The sequence below is a fragment of the Somniosus microcephalus genome, chromosome 18 (assembly GCF_052327205.1).
Source record: "Somniosus microcephalus isolate GS21.2 chromosome 18, FLI_Smic_1.0, whole genome shotgun sequence".
Classification (NCBI taxonomy): Eukaryota; Metazoa; Chordata; class Chondrichthyes; order Squaliformes; family Somniosidae; genus Somniosus; species Somniosus microcephalus.
In genome coordinates, this window is record NC_141004.1 from 20758223 (window position 1) to 20781305 (window position 23083).

Here is a 23083-nt window from a genome sequence, read left to right on the forward strand (position 1 = left end):
CTGTGTGCAAATTGGCTGCCACGTTTCCCACATTACAACAGTGACTCCACTTCAAAAGTACTTAATTGGCTGTAAAGTGCTTTGAAACGTCCGGTGGTCATGAAAGGCGCTATATAAATGCAAGTCTTTCCTCTTTTCTTTTTACTTTAACTTTTTACTTATCGGTTTCCACTAGGAATGTAGGGGGTGGCGGGTGTGACGCATGCGCCCAGTCAGTTATGCCCCTGACTGTTGGTGAGCGGTTTGAATCGCTCCCACGCCCCTGGGTTCTAGACACCGGACTTAGGTACAGGTGGCGATACAGAAAAACTCAAGTAGACAAGTGGTTTGGATGTAAGAAAACCAAGATTTTATTAAAACAGAAGATAAAGCAGTCTTATGAGAAGTCACTAGTATTAATTACAGGCAAAATACAAAATAACTATAATTATATAGGGAATGGGGAACACACGGCACATCGAGGGAAAACAAACTACATTAACAATCGCCTTATCCTTATCCCACCCCCTATACCTAACTAGATTAAGCTATGAGGGGCCAGAATTCATGCTCACCAATCCAAAGCAAAACTAACTGTTTTAATGGATGCAAAATTTTGAGGTCTGGTCTTCTGTCCTCTTAGGTACCCCGTCGCCACGTGGTCTTCAGGGGTGCGGTGCTGGAGCTGCTGCTGCGACACACCTTCTTCTCCTCCGCTACCATCGTCGTCTCGTCGCGATGGGTTCTCCTCTTCTTCTCCCTCGGGTGGTCGTTGGTGGTAACATTGTGCCTATAGGGCAGTTGGCAGTTTTAACTGCCTAGACTTTCCTACCCAAGTGTTAAAACGCCAGTATATTCGTTGTGGCGTGGACACCTGCATTTTCGCAGCGCTCAACAAGAATGTTCGCCTCACCAAGCGCCAGCTTATAACTAGACGCTTGGCCTCATCAATACATTTTTTTCGCTGCCCTGCTCTGCTCTTATCGAGTTGTTACCGTCTTCTTCGTCTCCTTTCGTCTCGTCTCGTTCGGTTACTATACAAGTCCTGGACTGCCTACTCACTTTTGTCTCCCCCCTTTTTGTGGCCTGGGCGTCCTGGATGGCTATGGACTCGGGTCTCGTTCCCCTCCCCCGCAATTGGTATGGTGTCCTTAGTTGCTGAAACTCTGCTACGGGGAGCGAGGAGAGAACCTGTCACGAGGCCAGGGTATGAGTACGGGCGGCGGCAGCCCAAGACCAGACGAGAGGTCAGAGTCAAGAGCGCAAGATTGCTACCCGGGGCCCACAGTTATACTCCTTTCAAAGCCCCTTATCTATGGCCCTTTCTCCAGCGCGCATGGTCAGGCCGAGGAATTTCACCTCCTGCTGGCCGATCTGCGCTTTCTTGGGGTTTACCTTGAAACCCTTCTGCCCTAGCAGCTCCAGCAGTTCGGCCAATAGTGGGCCACGCTATTCTTTCGAATTGGTGAACAGGAGCAGGTCATCCACATATTGGACCAACTGTCTGGGTTGGCTAAAATCCTTTAAACTGTCTGCCATGCACTGATGGAAAATGCTGGGTCTGTTGTGGAAGCCCTGAGGCAAGCAGTTCCACGTGTACTGTTGCCCTTTAAACGTAAAGGCAAACTTGTACTGATCCTCCCTCCTTAAAGGGATGGACCAAAACCCGTTGGAAATATCCAGCACCATGAACGTGGTCGCGGATGCTGGAATACTTCCTATCAGGTCGGCAACTGCTGCTACTGTGGGTGCACAGGCTGGGATGTTACTATTGAGCACTCGATAGTCCACCATGGCCCTCCAGGAATTGTCCGGCTTTCTAACCGGCCACAATGGAGAATTCACGTGGGTAGCTATCGGTCTCAGAACTCCCTGCTGTACTAACGAGGACATGGCTGCTTCCATGTCTGGCTCTGCTTCCCTGGGGAAGTTATACTCTTTCTGTGGTCGGGCCATGGGGTCCACGCCTATGCTGACCTCAAACCCGTTGACCCTCCCACAGTCGTGTTTGTGAGTGGCAAATGTGGCCAGGTGGGCCTGCACAAATGCCTGGAACTCCTGTGGGGTGTTACTGACCATAAGCTCGAGGTTATAACCCTCTTTGGGCTTCATGGTGCATAGGATCCTCTTCCCTTCCTATCCTGGGATCACTACTACCTCACCGTTCTTCACTTTACCTGCCCCCCATAAGCAATGATTCCTCAAATCTACTAGGATCCCGTGGCCTACAATAAAGTCGGCCCCCAGTGTAATGATCAGTAACCTGTCATTCTGGAATGGTACACTCGGTGGTGCTGTATGTATATAAGAGTGGGCTACCCATGATGCACTAGGCTACCCACAAGGCAGCAGTCAAGATGGAGGCCTCTACAGATACTGTGCCTAGTTCACATGTGCTCAATAAAGTGTCTAGCAAAAGCTAGCTGTTCTTAATAAAAACAATTAGTTATTAATGAACATAACATGGTACCAGGATTGGTAAGATCTGCTGAATAATGTGCAACGTGACATGGAGAATTTGAAGCCACCAGAGCGTTTGAAACTCACAGGAAATGTCGACTACAATTGGCAGACTTTTAAACAACAATTCGAACTCTACATTGCTGCCATCGGGTACGGTACGAAGCCAGACGCAAGGAAAATAGTGTTGCTGCTCACAGTTGCAGGCCCACAGGTGATAGAGGTATTTAATACATTTGTATTTAATCCAGAGGAGAACAGAGAAAATGTAGACGATGTGCTAAAGAAATTTGATACACATTGTTCTCCCAAAAAGAATGAAACCTATGAAAGATACATGTTCTGTTCAAGGACACAGCAGCAAAATGAGACTTTTGATAGCTTTGTGACTGATCTGAAACTGAAAGCACAGACATGTAATTTCTCTGAGCTGAAAGCATCCATGATTCATGTCCAAATTGTGTTTGGTATTCATGATAAAAAGGTCAGGGAACGTCTGTTGAGAGAAACCGAACTGACATTGGAAAATGCTGTGAAAATATGCCAAGCCAGTGAGCTAGCTCGAAAGCATGCGAAGACTTTCAGTGAAATCAGTAATGATGCGATTGTAGTAAGTGCTGCTGTCGGTGCTGTGTCCTACAAGGGGAAGAAACATGGGCAGAACAGAAATGAAAAGCAATCGGAGGAAGGAATTTTTAATTGTAAACGCTGTGGTTACAAACACCAGTTAAAACAATGTCCAGCGTTTGGAAAAATGTGCAGAAAATGTCATGGAAAGAATCACTTTGCCAAACAATGCTTTTCAAAAGTAAAAACTAAGAAAGGGTAACGAGTTAATGTAATTGAGGACACTGATTTAAGTGAGACATTTTTTGTACGAATGGTGTCATGTGACAATGTCAAAAAGGATACAGAAAATGTGCAGCCCTCAGATATGGACACTGCTGAACATAAAATTAATGCAGTAAAAGAGGACAAATGGATGATCCCACTGCAGGTAAATGGAGCATTAGTTACATTGAAACTAGACACTGGGGCAAAAGCAAACTTAATCAGTATGAGTGACATTAAAAATATGAAAGAAAAGCCCAAAATACAGAAAAAGTCAGTACTACTGAAGGACTATAATGGACAGAAAATAGATAGCTTAGGTGTATGCAGACTTAAAGTGACAGTCAAAGACAAAGTGCATCATCTCATGTTTTCTGTTGTGGCTGAAGGACTTGATTCACTACTGGGTGACAAGGCTTGTGAGGACTTAGAACTGGTCAAGAGAGTATACCGTATAAACTGTGCCATAAACAGACCAGATGACTCAGTGGATTCTGTAGTAAATAATTTCCAGGATGTGTTCAAAGGATTTGGAGTTCTACCATTCACTTACAAGATCCAGCTAAAGGAGGATGCTCAGCCAGTGGTACATGCTCCACGAAGAGTTCCAGCACCCCTGCGTGACTGGCTCAAGAAAGAACTGGACAGAATGACCACACTAGGAGTCATCAGGAAAGTCGAAGAGCCAACAGACTGGGTTAACTCCATGGTATGTGTAAAGAAAAAGAACAATGATCTAAGAATATGCATGGATCCAAAGGACTTAAATGCAAACATAAAACATGAACACTACCAGATTCCCAAGCGAGAAGAAATCACCAGTGAAATGTCAGGTGCCAGATACTTTACAAAGCTCGATGCCTCACAAGGATTTTGGCAACTAAAACTGGATGAAGAGAGCACCAAATACTGTACCTTCAACACACCATTTGGCAGGCATTGTTTCCTCAGAATACCTTTCGGGATAATATCTGCATCTGAAATCTTTCATAGAGCGATGGAACACATAATTGAAGGTCTGGAAAGAGTTTGGGTCTATGTTGATGACATCATCATCTGGGGCTCCACACTGAAAGAACACAATGAGAGACTGACTAAAGTGCTACAGAGCATACGCCGGAATGGACTGAAGCTCAACAAAGCCAAGTGTCAGTTTGGTGTCCAGGAAGTCGCTTTCCTAGGAGATAATTTATCTGGTAAAGGAATAGAGCCAGATATGGAAAAAGAAAACGCCATACTCAAAATGCCCCGACCCACTGATAAAAAAGGAGTGCTATGCATCATGGGGATGATAAACTTCATTGGAAAGTTCATTCCTAACTTGTCAGCCAAGACAACCTGTCTGCGAGACCTGCTACATAAAACAAATGAGTTCGCATGGACAGAAAGACATGAACAAGAGTGGATGAATCTCAAAACAGTGCTGACAACCACACCTGTACCACCTTCTTTGACCCAACAGAGAATCAAAGTGTCAACGGATGCATCAAAGGATGGCCTAGGTGCGGTCTTGCTACAAGCAGAGGGTGAAGATTGGAAGCCTGTTGCCTATGCCTCCAGGTCTATGACTGATACTGAGTGTCGATACGCCCAGATTGAAAAGGAATGTCTAGGCTTGGTAGTTGGATTAGAAAAGTTCCATGGCTACATATATGGACTTCCCACCTTCACAGTTGAGACAGACCACAGCCCACTGGTTGCCATCATAAAAAAGAACCTGAATGAGATGTCTCCAAGGATTCAACAACTCATGATGAAGCTGCAAAGATATGACTTTGAACTGATCTACACACCAGGCAAATACATAGTGTTAGCAGATGCACTATCCCGAGCACCCACAATGAGTCATGTGAGCTCTACTGAAGAAGACGTGGATGTTCATGTGAGTATGGTCACTGCTGCGCTGCCTGTGTCAGACACAAAATCAAAGCAAATAGCAGAAGAAACAGTAAAAGATACAGTATTACAAACAGTAATAGAGAACATTCATCATGGTTGGCCAAAAGGTTCCTGTCCAAAATATTTTCACATAAGGTCAGAATTGAGTGTCGCAAGTGGACTATTACTAAAACAGAACAGAATAGTCATTCCACAGGCTCTACGTCAAGACATGCTCAAAAGGATTCATGAGGGACACCTCGGAATTGAAAAATGCAAAAGGAGAGCAAGAGACACTGTTTATTGGCCTGGCATAAATAAGGACATTGAGAACATGATAGGCAAATGTGAGACATGTCAGAAACACCAAAACAAACAAGCAAAGGAACCAATGATAGTAGCTGACATACCAACAGCACCATGGCAAAAGGTTGGTATGGACCTTTTTCATTTAGATGGTAAAGACTATCTAATAGTGATTGACTACTATTCTAACTATCCTGAGATGGCACTGCTCTCAAGCACCACAGCAAGCAGTGTCATAATGCATGTGAAATCCATCTTCGCCAGACATGGAATTCCCAGGATTGCCGTTAGTGACAATGGTCCGTGCTTCAACTGTAAGGAGTGGCAACAGTTTGCAGCACATTATGACTTTCAACACATCACATCCAGTCCTTTGTATGCTCAGTCGAATGGTAAGGCAGAGAAAGGTGTTCAAGTTCTCAAGCAGCCACTGAAGAAAGCAACAGAAAGCAAGTCTGATTCTTATCTCACCCTGCTGAGCTACCGAGCCTCACCTTTAGACTCTGGTTCTTCACCTGCTGAACTCCTAATGGGTTGCAAGTTGCGTACCACGCTACCCTGCTGTGCAAAAGAAAAGCAGAGTAAGGAACTGAGACAGAGACTTCAACTGTTAAAGCTGAAACAGAAATCATACTATGACAAGTCATCCAAAACTCTGAAACCATTGACAAAGGATGATGTTGTCAGGATTGAGGATCCAGATGCATGGAACAGGAAAGCTACAGTTCTTGAGGAAGTAGGACCAAGGTCATACACTGTTAGAACTGAGGAAGGACAGATTCTCAGGAGGAACCGCCGTTCCCTCCTACAAACACAAGAGACTATCGAAGAGCAAATCGATGACAATGCCGCAACTGAATCTTGTCACTCACCACCAGAACAATCTAACACAAATACACATACAGGCTCTCATGAAAACACATCAGACTTACCTGTGCTGAGAAGATCCACACATGAAGTTAAAAAGCCTGATAGACTTAATCTTTGAGTACAAAGAAAACTACATTGAAAATGTATTGACTGTTGAAGATGTTTATGTTGTAATGATTGATTGATATTGATTGATACTGATTTTGTTTAACCTCAAAGAAAGGGGGATGTAATGATCAGTAACCTGTCATTCTGGAATGGTACACTAGGTGGTGCTGTATGTATATAAGAGTGGGCTACCCACGATGCACTAGGCTACCCACAAGGCAGCAGTCAAGATGGAGGCCTCTACAGATACTGTGCCTAGTCCACATGTGCTCAATAAAGTGTCGAGCAAAAGCTAGCTGTTCTTAATAAAAACGATGAGTTATTAATGAACATAACACCCAGGACCCCTCTTCCACCCTCCACTTCCCATTTCATCAGGAAACAGGTCCACTTGGAGCGGAGCGGTCCTAAATGAATGGCGAGCGGGATGGAAAATGAGCCAGCCTGTTCTTTACCTGTGAACCCCGACAGACTGTATGGGACTCTGTTAGAGAGAGGCGAGGTGGTGGGGTTAGCTGAGTAGACCACGGTGCATGATGCCCCCGTGTCTAACAGATAGGTCCCTGTCACCTTTTCTACCTCCATCTCCAAAAGGGGTCTTTTCCATTCATCATACCGGAGAGGACACAGGTAAACAGGCTGCGCTGGCTCTAGCCAGGGCTGTGGGTTGGATGGGGCTGACGGGGTCAGAGCACTGGTGGCGGCTGCTACTTTCCCCTGGCCAGTCAATAAGGACCTCATGGTGTCCAAAAGTGACTCGACCTCTGCGGGAGAGATTCCTGTCTCCGTCTTTTGGGCTGGGGCTGTGGAATTCTTTCCCTTGTTATCTTTCCAAGGGTTTTTGCACTCCTTCCGCCAGTGACCATCCTTCCCACACCCGTAACAATTCGTCTTTGTGTTGGGGGGCTACTCCCTTCCTGGTGCCACTCTTTCCTACCCGGTCCGGGTTTTGCCTCATGCACCTTTCCCTTGGGTGGGTGTGCATCGGCTCCCCTACCGTTTTTATATGCCAGAGTTAGCTGCCTGATCACCGTAAGCTCGATGGTCTGGGGATTTTTGGGGTCGAACCAGACTTCTGCCTTGGCCCGGACCTGTGGCAAGCTGTTCGCCACCAGGCAACGAAGCCAATGGGCCAGGAGATCCCGGTTCAGGAACCCCCGGTTCGGCGTCCCTGGACAAGCCCTCCGGTACACCGGCCACAGCCGGTCCGCAAAAGCCTGCGGGGTTTCCCCTGGGAGCTGGACCGTCTTCTCCACATGGGAGAAAGGACTTCCCTCATTCATCCCCATGGCCTCCAGAACCACGTCTCTAAGCTCCTCGTATCCACTCTGCCCCCTTTTACACTTGTCAGAGAGGGATTGGAGGAGGCTACTCTCCAGGGAAAATAGCAGCACCTTGGCCTGCTTAGCGCCATCGCAGTCGTTGATGCTGGCTGCCTGCTCCATGTCCCTGAAGTGGATCGAGGGGTCTCCCTTTTCGGAGAGCTTCGGGATATGGTTGACCATAGCCCTAAGCTGTTGGGTGTTAAAGGGTAATACAAACTGGTTTTGGAGGGGTCCCTCATCGTCGCCATCGACGGGTGGGCCGAGCCTCCTATGCCGTGCTGGGCACATCGGTCCCGGCTCTGACTTCTCTGGCGGGGGTTGCCCTACCTCCGCTTCCACCTCGGGCTCCACCCCTGGCTCCACCCACCCTTGCTGCCAAACCTCGCTGAAACTTGGCACTACGGGTGGTGGTCGTGAGATCTCTCTCTCAACCGAGTCGTCCCTGGGCACTACCGGTGACGTTGGAACTGTCCTCCCCTCGTTCCTCATAAAATCTGCCTGACCTGCCTTTGGGCTTATGAGGCATACCATGCCCTTTGCCTTCCGGAGGGCCTGGCTCAGATTTTCTATCCGCTCTTTACAGGGGCCGTGGTCTGCCTCCTCAAACCCCTGCTCGCTCGCTAGATTGTAAGCTGCCTTTACCTCCTGTACTTTCTCTTCCTGTTCCCTAATCTGCCTTGCCAAGCGGGCGTTCTTCTCCCGCAAGCTTAGCTCATTTCCCTTGGCCTCCGTGACTTGGCACCGTAGGTATTCCAACTGGGCCTTGTGTTCTCCCATTAAATGCACTCTCTCCTGATTCAAGGCCTGCAAAGCTACTAATAACTTCTTCCCTGCTAGAGCCTTATCCTGGATCTCCAGGGCTGACTCCCTCAGCTCGACTGCCTGTGCTGCAACGAGCCTGTCCAAAAGCTGGACCTGCTTTTTGAAACACATCAGTCAGACTGCCTTCTCTAAGGACTTCTTGTGTTCCTTTCCCTCTGTCCACTTAGCTGCTGCATCTACCGGATGCCCAGCCCTTAACAGAGTGGTGATCCACTTCTTAGTGATATTCACCTTGTTAAACACATAATCAGAAATCCTTTCCTCCATCATGGTTTGCTCATCCGAACCATTGTCTACTGTATCACACCCCTGTTGCCGGTGTCCTGTCGCGGTCGCCATTTTCTGTAGGGGGTGGCGGCTGTGGCGCGTGCGCCCAGTCAGTTATGCCCCTGACTGTTGGTGAGCGGTTCGAATCGCTCCCGCGCCCCTGGGTTCTAGACACCGGACTTAGGTACAGGCGGCAATACAGAAAAACTCGAGTGGACAAGTGGTTTGGATGTAAGAAAACCAAGATTTTATTAAAACAGAAATTAAAACAATCTTATGAGAAGTCACTAGTATAAAATGCAGGCAAATACAAAATAACTATACTTAGACAGGGAATGGGGAACACACGGCACATCGAGGGAAAACAAAACTACATTAACGATTCCCTTATCCTTATCCCACCCCTTATACCTAACTAGATTAAGCTATGAGGGGCCAGAATTCATGCTCACCACGTGGTCTTCAGGGGCGCGGTGCTGGAGCTGCTGCTGTGACACACCTTCTTCTCCTCCGCTACCGCTGTCGTCTCGTCGCGATGGGTTCTCCTCTTCTTCTCCCTCGGGCGGTCATCGGCGGTAAAGTTGTGCCTATAGGGCAGTTGGCAGTTTTAACTGCCTAGATTTTCCTACCCAAGCATTAAAACGCCAGTATACTCATCGTGGCGTGGACACCTGCATTTTCGCAGTGCTCAACAGGAATGTTCGTCTCACCAAGCGCCAGCTTATAACTAGATGCTTGGCCTCATCAATACATTTTTCGCTGCCCTGCTCTGCTCTTATTGAGTTGTTACCGTCTTCTTCGTCTCCTTTTGTCTCGTCTCATTCAGTTACTATACAAGTCCTGGACTGCCTACTCACTTTCGTCTCTCCCCTTTTTGCGGCCTGGGCGTCCTGGATGGCTATGGACTCAGGTCTCGTTCCCCTCCCCCGCAATTGGTATGGTGTCCTTAGTTGCTGAAACTTTGCTACGGGGAGCGAGGAGAGAACCCGCCACGAGGCCAGGGTACGAGTACGGGCGGCGGCAGCCCAAGACCAGACGAGAGGTCAGAGTCAAGAGCGCAAGAGTCAAGAGAGTGATTGCTACCCATGGCCCACAGTTATACTCCTTTCGAAGCCCCTTATCTGCGTGCCAAATCAGGTTAGTTCATTGTTCCAATTTTGGCGGGCTGTTTTAAATGATTATAGCAATCTAAACTAACTGCTTTTAGATGGCCGTTTATCACACCTAACGGCCTGATGTCCGAGCTGTATTGTTATTAATGCATTCTAATCGGCCTGTCCAGCCTTGACGGCTCCCATAAGCTGGTACCGATTATTTATGCAAACAGCTTGATGGCCTCAAGCATAGGCCTAACTGGTTTTGATCTGTCTACGATCCGGCATAATGCATATTTAACGTTTGCTGTCTGTTTTCCAAAATACAAAGTCCCTTTTCACAGAAACTGCATTTTAGGTTTCGATTTCCCCAAAAGCTGCTTGTGCTGCCACAGAGTCCAAGCTTTTAAAATCTTGCAGGCTTTTGGTCACGAGGTGCGGACGCCATCTTTTGGGTACCCTTTTTAAAAAATGTCCATGCAGGGTCCATTTTATTAATAACCTTGGGGGAAACGTGGGAATTTTGCGAATCTTACAGGAATCATTCTTTTTCCTTTTTATGCCTAGGTGGAAAATGAAAATGAATGGCATGTAAAATCACACTCTGGTGCAAGGCACGTTCTAGGAAGCAGCAGTTAAAGATTTTATTCAAAAAAGTTGTTCAAAGAAACCAAATCACCCACAACTGCTGACAGTCAAAAAGCTTTTTCTAAATTAAGGACCGTGCTTTGAGCTTGAGACTTGTAGGATCGATTCCTCCCCCCCAACGGTAAAAATATTGGACTATGAAATATAAAAACCCAGAACTGCAGAGACCGCAAAAAGGGCTCGGCAATAAAGGGTTAATTCAAACATTGCAGCCAAAACTACGACTGGATCACAATCTAAAATCTGAACAAGAACATCCGCATATTCCTGTAACTTAAGGGGTTACATTGTTCACCTTAGACCATGGCCCCCGAATAACTAGTTGCAGTGCAGGCCTAGACAATAGGCTGGGCCTTGAACCTTTTGAATACGAATGCTAACAGAAACCAACAACTTCGCATATGCAGTCACTTTGGGTAGGATGCATTGTCAGAAAGATATCTCTAATCAATGGACAATATCAGGGACAATTCACACATTTTGAAACGAATAGTATGCTCAGGAAATGTGTGTCAAGATACTGCAAGTTAGTTTTGGTTTAAAGTAAGATCACTTTGAAGACAGTGGTGTGGGAAGTCGACGGCAGAACAGCGAACAGAAAGATTCGGGCCTACAATCAACTCCAAGAGACAGCCGATCGGGAGTGGTGATTGTATGTTTCAGTCAAATCATAGAGGGGGCTTTTATGATTGAGTCTGAGTAAGTTTGTGAGTTTCAGTCAGATCACAATAAGGGCTTTGTGATTGAGTCTGGGTAACTTTATATGTAACAGTCAAATCGCGGACAGGTTTAACTGTGTCATATTGTGCCGATACAAATGATCCTTGTGTAGGGGTTTGTATTTTGGGGTTGTTAGCCTGACATAAATCGTAGGGATTTATACTGGAGAAGTAATTGTGTGTGTGTGTTCAATAAACGAACGAATCAAAGGTTGAGCCAAAACCCTGTGCCGTTTGTATTTTGTTCTTATAAATCCTGACATCCAAGAACTGTGTGTAACGGGGGACCAGTATCGGAGAAAACCCCTTACAGACTTGAGCATATAATCTAGGCTGGCACTTCAGTGCAGTGCTGAGGGAGCACTGCGCTGTCGGAGGTGCCGTGTTTCCAATGAGACGGTAAACCGAGACCCCGTCTGCCCTCTGAGGTGGGCGTAAGAGATCCCACGACACTATTCGAAAAGGATCAAGGGAGTTCTCCTGGTGTCCTGGGGCCAATATTTATTTCTTAACCAACATCACTAAAAACAGATTATCTGGTCATTATCACATTGCTGTTTGTGGGAGCTTGCTGTGCGCAAATTGGCTGCCGCGTTTCCTACATTACAACAGTGTCTACACTCCAAACGTACTTCATTGGCTGTAAAGCACTTTGGGACATCCTGAGGTTGTGAAAGGCGCTATAGAAATGCACGTCTTTTTGTTTTTTTTGACATGCTCATTGTTGCTGATATAAAAATTAGTTGGGCCACTAAACATAACGTTGTACTCAGTGGGGTCAAAGAATAAGAAAGTTTTACAGGACCAGCTCCACCTCCTCGTTTATTTGCAGTCACAGAATGATATTGACAGCTACTGAAAATAAAAAAAATGCATTTGCATCATAAGGCACAGGAGTTGAAGAAACAAACTTCAGTTTTTGCAAAAAAAACAGGCCCTTGGGTCCCTTTTACATATGTTTTAGAAATTTCTAGATAGCTAATTAGTTGGCATAAAGACTATGTCAGTTCACTCACCCCCCTGCCAACCCTCCCATATCCAGACACTCAACTGGCCTGTCCAATTCAAAACCAGGCAGTAGGGAATCCTCACCCAGTCCAGATAGTTTTGTGCTTGAACCACAGCCTCGCCTGATACTCAAAATGCATGTCTCCTGATCGGGGTGCTTCACTGACCCTTGGTTTGGCCACGAACTATGATGGTTTATTCAGAGAGGGGGAGGGGAAAAGAAGGAAGACCTTGTACGACTAACTTCATCCACAGTTTGCCTGTAATCATTGACCTGCCCTTGAGCCTCATCTACTGGTCTGACAAGTGAACAACACCTTGAGCTGGATTTTCCAAGCCCTGAGGAGGTGGGCACGGAGTCGGGACAGCCAGTAAATTCGAAGAAAGTGGGGGCGGATGGCAAAGCTGCCCTCATCCCACCTCCGTGCCCTTTTGCCAGGAGGCGGGAAGATGTGCAGCTTCGGGTCCCGTCTCCTGGAGGCGGGAAAGGCATTTAATCCTTTTAACTGCCTGTTAACAGGCAGAAAAAAGGATTAGTGCCATTTTACCTTCATAGGTGAAGGTTTCCCAACCTCAGAGAACCCTGTCGGGTTGGAGGAGACATGGAGGAGGTCTGCGGTGGTCGGAGGCACCTGGATGTAAGGTGTAGAGGTGAGTGATGGGTGCAAGTGTGGAGTGGTAAGTATGCAAGGTGAGTGATAATTTTAAAAATGTGTTCACTTACCTAGTTTTCTTCTTACAGCCTTTAGCCATGGTGGATCGGAAGAGCGGACATCCTACTTGTCAATTTCACATAATGGCTGTTGGAACCTCCTTTCCAATAGCCATGTGAAATTTACAAATTTGAAAGGTTTGATGAGTCCTCAACATAAGGGCTCATCAAACTAAAGAGAATGTCAGTGTTTTGACAGCTTCACAGAGCTGTCAAACGCTGATATTTCTTCTTTGAAGAAGTTTTGACAGATAGCACTTCTGACATTGACGTGCTCTGTCAGTGACTTCCTCCCTAATGGGCCTGCTGAGCCCGCAGGGCGGGCTTAACAAGCTCAATCAGGGGAAAATCCCTCTGGTTGGTCAGGCGAGGATGGAGGCGGGACATTGACACGACAAGCAGCAGTCCCGCCTCCAACTCGCCTCCATTCACAAAATCCAGCCCAAGAGTTGAGAGCTTTGGCTTCACAGAAAATCCTACCTTTCGTTTCATGTAGATCTTCATTATCCTATTATCATAGTACTTTAATTTCAACCCATTCTAGTTTCATAAAGATCTCATTCACAACATTTACAAGAGAAGAGTTTTATAATTTTATAAGGAATAAAGTGTATGAATAAAACTAGACTACCTTTGTGGTATAAAGAAAATTATTGTTAAATATGTGCTCAATGAGGAACCGTTACTCCAAACAGCATGGAAAACACCAATAATTCAGACTGAGACTTTATTAATTCCAGTGTTATTCTTTATTGAATGCTATTGTTTCAACACAGAAACTGCTATTGGAATAACACTGGAAAACCCAAACTATCACCTTTGGCTCCCGCCCAAAACTTTTACCCATGCTCCTGGCACTATTCCCCTGCCCAGGTGCTCACCGAGGCTGAACCAGACGATGTATACCCTCAGTGTCCTATTCGCCCCGGAGCTGAAATACAAACCCCACATCCTATCATAAATGCCAAGAACTGCATACTTTCACCTCTGCGACATTGCTTGCTTTCACCCCTGTCTGTGTCCCCTGTCATTGAAGCCCTGACATGAATCTTGTCATACATGTGGAAATAACTTATGAAATGATACTGGGCAGCCTGCTGGTGGCGCTGTCCAGGGAGAGTATAAATACTCGGACATGGGCCCAGCTTGCTCAGGACATTCTTTAACAGGAGGTGAGGCCCGATCAGAGCATCGGACCTGTGAAGGGGCAGTGACCGGCGGCAGTTAAAAGCGGCGGCAGTTTCAAATCGGCGGCAGTTGCGAGGTGAGGCCCGATCAGAGCATCGGACCTGTGAAGGGGCAGTGACCGGCGGCAGTTAAAAGCGGCGGCAGTTTCAAATCGGCGGCAGTTGCGAGGTGAGGCCCGATCAGAGCATCGGACCTGTGAAGGGGCAGTGACCGGCGGCAGTTAAAAGCGGCGGCAGTTTCAAATCAGCGGCAGTTGCGAGGTGAGGCCCAATCAGAGCATCGGACCTGTGAAGGGGCAGTGACCGGCGGCAGTTAAAAGCGGCGGCAGTTTCAAATCGGCGGCAGTTGCGAGGTGAGGCCCGATCAGAGCATCGGACCTGTGAAGGGGCAGTGACCGGCGGCAGTTAAAAGCGGCGGCAGTTTCAAATCGGCGGCAGTTGCGAGGTGAGGCCCGATCAGAGCATCGGACCTGTGAAGGGGCAGTGACCGGCGGCAGTTAAAAGCGGCGGCAGATTCAAATCGGCGGCAGTTGCGAGCTGGTGCAGTCGGGAGAGCAGGAGGCCAGTAACTCTTATATAGGTGGAGCTGTTGCTAAACCCGAAACACTACAGTGTAGTGTCTCCCACCCTTCCACCTCCTCTAACCTTTTAGGGGTTAGGGGAAGTTGAAAAGGTAGGTTCAATTTATTTTATTTCAGGAGCCTAACCTAGGTGGAAAAGGTTCCAGGACAGGAGGCGGCAGTGAAAATACAACACCAGAAAACAGGTAGGTGACTGGTTGGTGAGTACTTTCACAAACTTATTCTAAGTAGAATTCAATAATTAAGCTAAATCGTAGTAAATAAAAGGGTATTGTAAGGGTTAAGTCATGGAAGGGCAGCTCAGACCCGTGTCATGCTCCTCCTGTGCCATGTGGGAAATCAGGGACACTGTCCCTGACAACTATGTGTGCAGGAAGTGTGTCCAGCTGCAGCTCCTAGCGGACCGCATGGCGGCGCTGGAGCTGCGAATGGACTCACTCTGGAGCATACGCGATGCTGAGGATGTTGTGGATAGCACATTCAGTGAGTTGGTCACACCGCAGGTAAAGGCTAGCTCAGACAGTAAATGGGTGACCAAAAGGCAGGATAAAGGCAGGAAGGTAGTGCAGGAGTCACCTGCGGTCATCTCCCTCCAAAACAGGTTTACCGTTTTGGGTACTGTTGGGGGAGATGACTTATCAGGGGAAGGCACCAGCAGCCAGGTTCAGGGCACCATGACTGGCTCTGCTGCACAGAAGGGCGGGAAAAAGAGGGATAGGGCTATAGTGATAGGGGATTCAATTGTAAGGGGGATAGATAGGAGTTTCTGTGGCCGAGACCGAGACTCCAAGATGGTATGTTGCCTCCCTGGTGCAAGGGTCAAGGATGTCTCGGAGCGGGTGCAGAGCATTCTGAAGGGGGAGGGGGATCAGCCAGTTGTCGTGGTACATGTAGGTACCAACGATATAGGTAAAAAGAGGGAGGAGGTCCTACAAGCTGAATTTAGGGAGTTAGGAGCTAAATTGAAAAGTAGGACCTCAAAGGTAGTAATCTCTGGATTGCTACCAGTGCCACGAGCTAATAAGTTTAGAGAGAGTAAGATAGATAAGCTAAATACGTGGCTTGAGCAGTGGTGCAAGGGAGAGGGATTTAAATTCTTGACGTATTGGAACCAGTTCTTGGGGAGGAGTGACCTGTACCAAGGGGACGGTCTACACCTGAACTGTGAGGGAGCCGATGTCCTCGGGGTAATATTTTCTAGGGCGGTTCGGGAGGATTTAAACTAATTTGGCAGGGGGATGGGAACCTAGGTAGTGGAAAAGAGGGAAGTCATATGAAGTCAGAAATAGATGGTAGAAAGGTGAGAAGCAATAAGCAAAGGAGAGAAACACAAAGGGCCAAACTAATTCACAATGAGAGTGTGAAAAAAGCAAGCCTGAAGGCTTTGTATCTTAATGCTAGAAGCATTAGGAACAAGGTGGATGAATTAGTTGTGGAAATAGAGGTAAACAAGTATGATTTGATTGGGATTACAGAAACGTGGCTGCAGGGTGGGCAAGGCTGGGAACTTAACATCCAGGGATATACAATATTTAGGAAGGATCGGCAAAAAGGTAGGGGAGGTGGGGTAGCATTGCTGGTAAAGGAGGGGATTAATGCAATGGAAAGGAAGGATATTAACTCGGATGAAACGGAATCTGTATGGGTAGAAATGAGAAATAGCAAGGGGAGGAAAACGTTAGTGGGTGTGATATATAGGCCTCCAAATAGTAATATGGAGGTGAGGGAAGGCATAAAAAGGGAAATTAGAGAAGCGTGCGATAAGAGCACAGCTGTCATCATGGGTGACTTTAATTTACATATTGATTGGACTACCCAAATTAGTAAAAATTCTGAGGAGGAGGAATTCCTGGAATGTTTTCGGGATGGTTATCTGGACCAATATGTCGAGGAGCCGACTCGAGATCAGGCCATTTTAGATTGGGTATTGTGCAATGAGAAGGGACTTATCAGCAATCTTCTTGTACGAGGCCCCTTGGGTCAGAGCGATCATAATATGATCGAGCTCTCAGTCGAGATGGAGAGTGAGGAAATTGAATCAGAGACTAAGGTCCAGAACTTAAATAAAGGGAATTACGAGGGTATGAGACGGGAATTGGGTAAGATTGATTGGGTGGTGTTTCTGGGGGGATTGACAGTGGATAGACAATGGCAAGCATTCAAAGATAGAATGGAAGAATTCCAGAACATGTTTATACCGGTTTGGCATAAAAATAAACCTAAAAAGGTGACTCAACCGTGGATAACGAGAGAAATTAGGGACAGCATAAAATCAAAAAAAAGGGCATATCAACTGGCAAAAAAAAGCACCAGACCGGAAGATTGGGGGCAGTACAGGATACAGCAAAAGAGGACAAAGGGATTAATCAGGAAGGGGAAAATAGAATACGAAAGTAAACTTGCAGCAAACATAAAGACAGACTGCAAAAGCTTTTATCGGTATATCAGGAGGAAAAGACTGGTAAAATCCCAAGTCGGTCCCTTGCAGTCCGATTCGGGAGAATATATAATGGAGAATAAGGAAATGGCAGACCAATTAAACTCATACTTTGGTTCTGTATTCACAAAGGAGGACACAAATAACCTCCCAGGAATATCGGCAAACATAGGGACTAATGAGAGGGAGGAGCTGACAGAAATTAGTATCTCTAGGGATATGGTGTTGGGTAAGTTGAGGGGACTGAAGGCCGACAAATCCCCGGGGCCTGATAAACTACATCCTAGGGTACTTAAGGAGGTGGCCCTGGAGATAGCAGATGCTCTAAGGATCATCTTCCGGAACTCCATTGACTCGGGAACAGTACCCGTGGATTGGAGGGTAGCTAATGTTACCCCAATATTTAAAAAGGGGGGTAGAGAGAAAGCAGGGAATTATAGACCAGTAAGCCTTACATCGGTTGTGGGCAAAATGCTAGAGTCCATTATTAAGGATAAAATAGCGGAGCACTTGACAAATGGGGAAAGGATCGGACAGAGTCAACATGGATTTACAAAGGGTAAATCGTGTTTGACTAATCTGCTGGAATTTTTTGAGGAAGTAACTGGTAAAATAGATGGGGGAGAGCCAGTGGATGTGGTGTACCTTGACTTCCAGAAAGCCTTCGATAAGGTCCCACACAAAAGATTATCATGCAAAATTAAGGCTCATGGGATTGGGGGCAAAGTATTAACGTGGATAGAGAACTGGCTGGCGGATAGAAAACAGAGAGTTGGAATAAACGGCTCGTTTTCGGAGTGGCAGGCAGTGACCAGCGGGGTGCCGCAAGGATCTGTCCTGGGACCCCAGCTGTTCACAATATATATAAATGATCTGGATCAGGGAATTGGATGCAATATTTCCAAATTCGCTGACGACACTAAACTAGGAGGAGGGGTGGGCTCTGATGAGGATGTCAGGAGGCTACAGTGCGATTTGGACAGGTTGGGGGAATGGGCAGATACGTGGCAGATGCACTATAATGTGGATAAATGCGAGGTTATCCACTTTGGGGGTAAAAACAGGAGGGTAGATTATTATCTAAATGGCAATAGATTGGGAGATGGGGAAGTGCAGAGGGACCTGGGTGTTCTTGTGCACCAGTCACTGAAGGAGAGCATGCAGGTGCAACAGGCGATTAAGAAGGCAAATGGTATGTTGGCCTTCATATCAAGGGGGTTCGAGTATAGGAATAGGGATACCTTACTACAGCTGTACAAGGTGCTGGTGAGACCGCATCTGGAGTATTGTGTACAGTTTTGGTCGCCCCATCTGCGGAAGGATGTTCTTGCCATGGAAAGAGTGCAACGGCGATTCACCAGGCTGATACCTGGAATGGCGGGAATGACCTACGAAGAGAGATTAAATAGTTTGGGCTTGTACTCACTGGAGTTTAGAAGATTGAGAGGGGATCTCATCGAAACATATAAAATTATGGCAGGCCTGGACAGGCTGAATTCAGAGAGAATGTTTCCAATGGCCGGGGAGCACAGAACCAGGGGCCACAGTCTAAAAATAGCGGGCAAATCATTTAAAACAGAGATGAGGAAAAATTTCTTCACTCAAAGAGTGGTGAGCCTGTGGAATTCCCTGCCACAGAGGGCTGTGAAGGCTAATTCAATAAATATTTTCAAGAGAGAATTGGATATATTTCTGAAGGCTAAGGGGATTAAGGGTTACGGAGAAAAGGCGGGGACGGGGTACTGAACTGGTAAGATCAGCTATGATCTCAGACGAAGATCAGCCATGATCTCATTGAATGGCGGAGCAGGCTCGAAGGGCCGAATGGCCTACTCCTGTTCCTATCTCTATGTTTCTATGACACAACTAGATCTCCATGTTGAAAAACAGTTGATTAAAGCTTTGTTTAATACTCAGACCAAGTGCCTAGTAGTTTTCTTACGTCAAACCCTTAGTCACCTTCTCGAAGGCCCTGCTCACTAGCCTCCTGAACTCCTCTCTACACACATTCCAACTTGCCAAACTCTGCATCTTACACATCTATCATCTGTGTCCCTGCTGACCTCCACTGCCTCCCAATGCATGAAATTCAAAATGTTTGCCCTAATTGACAAATCCTTCCATGCCTCTTCCAACGCTCTACATGCCAGTCTGCATCCTATGACCCTCCAACTCTGTGTTGTCGTGTAGTTTCCCTCACACCCACCCTAATGCCCCCCTCCCTCCCCCACCCCACCTCATACTGGTATTTACACCTGGTGATAGAGATGTTAACCATCTTGCCCACCCACTGAATTCCCTCCCTAAACCTCTTTGCCATGCTACCTCCCTCCCTGTCCTCGAAACCTACCCTTGCTGACCATGCTTTTGGCCAGTTCATCCTAAATCCTCTACCATTCGGTCCATCTCTCTCCTATATGCATCACCTTAGGACAGTTTATCACATTAAAGGCACTATACAAATGTATGTTGTTGTTGTTGTTGTTTTGAGTACTTTCTGTTACTTCAATATCAATCAATTATTATAGTTACAGGTGTAAAGCTAGTTAGCAGCCACCAGCTCCTGTGACCAATTCTTAGGGAGTAATTGTGACACAGCAAAACATGCAAATGATTAGAGATCCTCTTGCATTCTATACTTTAATGTTTGCAGATCTGGGTAACTATAGGCCCATTAACTTGACTTCAGTAATAGGTAAGATGCTTAAAGGAATCATTAGGGATGCCCTATATTTTTTTATTTATTCATGGGATGTGGGCATCGCTGGCAAGGCCAGCATTTATTGCCCATCCCTAATTGCCCTTGAGAAAGTGGTGGTGAGCCGCCTTCTTGAACTGCTGCAGTCCGTGAGGTGAAGGTACTCCCACAGTGCTGTTAGGGAGGGAGTTCCAGGATTTTGACCCAGCGACGATGAAAGAACGGCGATACATTTCCAAGTCAGGACGGTGTGTGACTTGGAGGGGAACTTGGAGGTGGCGGTGTTCCCATGCGCCTGCTGCCCTTGTCCTTCTAGGTGGTAGAAGTCACGGGTTTGGGAGGTTGACCACTTAGATTAGAAGGCCCCATTAGCGACACCCAACATGAGTTCTGGAAAAGAAGGTCGTGCCTTACAAAAAATCAGCAGGTTAGTGGATAAGGGTAACCCAGTAGACATTGTCCTCCTGGACTTTCAGAAGGCTTTTGATAAGGTGCCTCACAAGAAGCTTCTCTACAAGATAGAATCTTGTGGCATTAGTGATAATCTGCAGCAGTGGCTTGAGAACAAGCTGAATACCCATAGGCAGAAAGTTGTTGTCGGTAGATTTGGATCTACTTGGTGATCAGTTACCAGTGGTGTCCCACAGGAATTGATGTTAGGGCCTTTGCTATTCACTATTCTCATTAATGACCTAGAAGTAGGTGTTGGGAGAATGATTCGCAAGTTTGCGAATGATATCAAGCTTTGTGTGAGTGTTAGGACTGCAGAGGATGCTCAACCACTGTAAGCAGATCTCAACGCGTTGTGGACATCGGCCCATGTTCAGCAAATGATGTTTAACTTAGAAAAGTGCTGTGCACGTGGACAGATCTAATGCTAAGTATACATATATCCTGCAGGGAACAGAATTAAAGCTAGTGGTGTATGAATGATATTTGGGTGTTATAGTGCATCACTTTCTAAAGGTTCATGGCCAATGTTTGAAGCTATAGCTAGAGCAAACAAGGTTGGATTCACAGGACAATGCACTATAAAACAAATGCTAGAAAATAAAGCACCATTTTGTCTTTGTACAAGACCTTGGTTAGACCTCAGTTAGAACACTGTGTATAGTTTTGCTTGCCTCACATGGTGAAGACGGCCACTAGATTAATTCCTAGTTTAAAACACCTTATTTACCCAGATAGGCTCAAAGAGCTGAGTCTGTTTAAACGTAGACTCAGGGCAAATTTGATCGAGTTTTATAAAATAATGAATGGACGAGATTGTGTTTATGTAGACCAATTATTTCAACTGGATAGTTCAGGGAGGACCAGGGGTCAAGCTTACAAGTTATACAAGGGCAAACTAGGCTGGATGTTAGACGGTTCTTCTTTTCCCAGAGAATAGTGGAACTGTGGAACAGGCTGTTGGCTCATGCGGTGAACGTTGATTCGTTTAAGTCCTTCAAGAGAGCTGGACCTGTTTGTGGCTGGGGTGGAGATCACCTTGTACCAAAAGTAGGTACCCTTTAATACAAGCCAGGGTCAATGTGAGCTCCTGGATTAGTTTTGCTCGCCTAAAGGGGTCGGAGTGGAATTTTCCAGTTTTTAATTTCCCTAATTGGCCTGGGTTTATATTTGGGTTTTCGCCTCTCCCAAGAGATTACATGGGTAGGGAGTGTCTGTATCGTGGTTCATAAGACATCACAACTGCATGGGGCAGACTAAATGGATCAGCTGAGCTTTTCCTGACTGTCAGTTTTGTTTTCATATTTGATAGAAAATAAAATACAAGGTTAGTCAGGATCTTTCGTTACTGAAGCTGTGCAGGCGAAGATTTACTAGGTTATCATACAGGTAATTCTCAAGTTTGTTCCTGAAAGTTGATTGTATTATTTTGCCTGTTATTGATGTAGGACCATCTGTAGTTTCCCAAATTAGATTCTTCACCTTTACTGATTTTGGGTACTGTTCTGGCTTGTTTCCAATCCAGTGGAACCTGCCCATAACTGTTTCATGATGACTGTCATCACATCACAAATCTCATCCCTTGGTTCTCTTAGTACTCTGTGATTCGTTAGTTTTGAGCCCTTTAAGCCAGTGTAGACCTTCCAACTCATTAGTGTTGGAATCCATCAGTATAATTGAATTATTGAGTTGGAGGATATCGTACTATAGACATCTCCAGTGAATACTTCAAGCAACTGCTCTTAAAAACATGAATTTGTCTTTCAAAGATGCTGACCGCCTGTGCGTTTCTAACACTTTATACAGTTAATTTCATCACACATTGGCTCTGAATTTGCGGTAGTAATAACGGCGAGGCTGTTAGCGCTCATTGTTATTACTGTGTAAAACTGACAGCAACTTCTGAAGTCCACACATGTGCAGTTAAACATGGAAATCCGGGAGTTGCTGTCGGTGATAACCTGCTCCGCCACAGGGTGCGCTGTTGCAGTCTTCGCAGATGGAATCATTAGAAATCACTAATTTGTTGTGAACTTCAACTATTTACACACTATTCTCACTATAAAACAGTGAAAATGTTGAGCCTTGTTCAAACAGGACTGAGTTTTTAATGGCATACTAAGACATACATAGTGCTGAACAAACTCACTGGCCCTGAAAAACTAATTTTACAAGTGTGGTGACTTAGTCCCTCAGAAGAACATTTAAAAATTGCAGATTTTTAACAAAATAAAAATTATTTATTTATGTTTTAAGTTTTTATTCTGATATTTACGATTCTCCCTTAATCCCAATCTTTATTCACTTTCTGTACAATTTTTTTAATGTGATTTATATTCCCTGCTTTTTACTTCCTGCTCTGCTGTCTGCAAGAACTCTTCAATCTGATTGGTGGATCAGCCTGCCTGCAGCCTGCCCTACGCCACAGATCCCCTGTAGAAGGTGGCAAATTGAAACTGACATTGGAAAAGAGGAAATCTACGTTCGAGAGCCTGCTAAATCAACGTGGGCAACTTTTTTCAAGGTCAGCGGTGCCCGTAAAAAAATGGGCAATTGTCTCTCAGAAATGTGGGTAACATTGCTGGCCATTTTAAAAGTTCTAGGCCAGGGTCCATGAAAATTCAATCCAAACGGAAATGAGATCCACCATCTTGAATCAATGGGTGCATGTATTTGAATTATTCTGATACCTCAATTATAGCC